The following is a 2780-nucleotide window of genomic DNA, read 5'->3' as shown; positions in this document are numbered from 1 at the left end:
CGATCGTGAATAAAATAGCTAGGGAGTCCAAATAACAAAACGGAGACGTTTTGTAGATGTTTGGGGATGATCCGGACACAACGGTGACGACTGCTCGGGTCGGGTCCGGGACAACTTCCGGACGCGCGCGAGGGGTTCGGTGCACTGTGCAGAGAGGGTTTCGGGGCCTGGCGGTTGAGAGAAGAGAAGAGTGATGCAGCCCGGCAACTGTTTCCGGAGACCGAAAACGTCCGACGTTAGACGACTATAATGTCGCTATAGTTATCCGTTGGGCTATCAAACGAACTCCGAATGCGATGAAACTTGGCAGGCGGCCTACCTACAACATAACAACACCACATGCCAACTTTCAACCCATTCCGAGAACATTTTCCGGCCACTTATAAAATACTATTTCGGACATGCCGTGGGCGCGTGCAAGTGTGTCTGGACTCAGAACGGACAACGGGCGGAACTGGGGGAACCCGGACTAATGCAAGTTTCGAAAACATGATGATGCAATGCACACGATGACATGACAAGATGCAACACGCAAGCAAAAGACATGGCAGCGGCGGCGAATAACTGGGAGACAACTGGTACATCGGTCTCGGGGCGTTATAGTGATGCTAGTGGAATTGGATTAGGAGGTGTGTTATTACAAGATGGCAAACCTGTTGCATACTATTCTGAAAAATTGAGTGGGCCTAGTCTGAACTATTCTACTTATGATAAAGAATTATATGCTCTTGTTCGGACCTTAGAAACATGGCAACATTATTTATGGCCCAAGGAATTTGTTATACATTCTGATCATGAATCTTTGAAACACATTAAAAGTCAAGCAAAACTGAACCGTAGACATGCTAAATGGGTTGAATTCATTGAGACTTTCCCTTATGTCATTAAACACAAGAAGCGTAAAGAAAATGTTATTGCTGATGCATTGTCTCGTCATTATACTATGCTTTCACAATTTGACTTTAAAATATTTGGTTTGGAGACCATCAAAGATCAATATGTTCATGATGCTGAATTTAAAGATGTATTACAGAATTGTAAAGAAGGGAGAACTTGGAACAAGTTCGTTCTTAAGGGTGGATTTGTGTTTCGTGCTAACAAGCTATGCATTCTAGCTTGCTTCATTCGTCTTTTGTTATTGCAAGAGGCGCATGGAGGAGGATTAATGGGACACTTTGGCGTCAAGAAGACGGAGGATATACTTGCTACACATTTCTTTTGGCCAAAGATGAGACAGGATGTTGAGCGTTTTGTTGCTCGCTGCACTACATGTCAAAAAGCTAAGTCACGACTCAATCCTCATGGTTTATATATGCCTTTGCCTGTACCTAGTGTTCCTTGGGAGGATATATCTATGGACTTTGTTTTAGGTTTACCTCGAACAAAGAAGGGGAGGGATAGCATATTTGTTGTCGTGGATAGGTTCTCGAAAATGGCACACTTTATACCATGTCATAAAAGCGATGATGTTGTTAATGTTGCTGATTTGTTCTTTCATGAAATTATTCGCTTGCATGGTGTGCCAAATGCTATTGTTTCAGATCGTGATGCTAAATTTCTTAGCCACTTTTGGAGATGTTTATGGCCTTGGACGAAATATACAAGATGCCACTTCATAAATTTCGTTCAGAGGCTATTTTAGGTGCTGCGTCACCTTATTATTGGGCCAGGCCCATGTATTTTCGAAATACTTAAGTATAGGCTGTTTTTAGAGTCCGTATGTGTGGGGAAACAAGAGTTAGGGTTGGTTTCAGACCCCTCTTCCAAGGGCCACGAAATCCCCCACTCTTCCTCCAAATATACAGCCCTTAGGGCGTCGTTTAGACTTTGGGTTTTGTTTAGATTAAAAGTTCGCCATAGCTGCAACTTCGCGTACTTCGTTTGTGTCCAACGACCAGACCAAGACGTCACAGAAGCCCACCTTGATCAATAAAGCTTTGATCTTATATTCGCAATATCCAGATTGCAATCTCAGTTTCTTGCTTGTTCTTCGTTTGCTCGCAGGAAACAGACCCTCGTGGTCAGGTTGATCGTGCTCCGGCGTGGTCAATAACCCGTTGGAAGTTGGTTTAGCGATTGCTAAGGCGCGACGTCTCACACATTCGTAGTCGGATCGTCAAGGTCGACTCCCACAAAAACGATAGCCACCATCTCATCGAAACATCGGGACACCTTCACCTCTATCAATTATTGACTCTTGCTAACATTTTACATCAAATGTTTGTGCCACTATCCTCACCGAGCTCACCATAAGCCTTATTTGTGTAGGTGTGAGAAACCGACAAGAATTGGTACCAATTGTGCTATTTCCTTGTCCACATTGGAGTGATCATTGATCCACTTTCAACTTCGGTCAAGGTACATTTGGTATTCGTTCTTCCCTTTCTACCACTCACATTTTTCTCTTGGAGTGATGGATAGGCAAGGCATTTCATCCCCGGTCTTCCACAACAACAACAACGTGAACAACTACATCACCAAAGCGTCAATCTTCGATCTACAATGACAAATGCAAGGCGCACAATCAAGATTGCAAGAGCGCATCGAGAACCTCTCCATCAACATTCATCACTCCGAAGCAAGGAAAAGGGACTACATCGACAACAAGCTTTCCGCACAAAAGGAGGAGCAAGATGCAAGGATGTAGGAGATCCGGACCTTGTTGATCAACCGTTCTTCCCCTTCATCATCCTCAAGGTGGCGAAGTTCAAGTCACAGGTCTTCGGAGCGCAAAAATGATGCAAGCGCAAATTTTCCACGTCCACATCTCCATGGATACC

The sequence above is a fragment of the Triticum urartu genome, chromosome 5 (genome assembly GCF_003073215.2).
Source record: "Triticum urartu cultivar G1812 chromosome 5, Tu2.1, whole genome shotgun sequence".
In the NCBI taxonomy this organism is placed as follows: Eukaryota; Viridiplantae; Streptophyta; class Magnoliopsida; order Poales; family Poaceae; genus Triticum; species Triticum urartu.
This window is presented reverse-complemented; position numbering follows the sequence as displayed.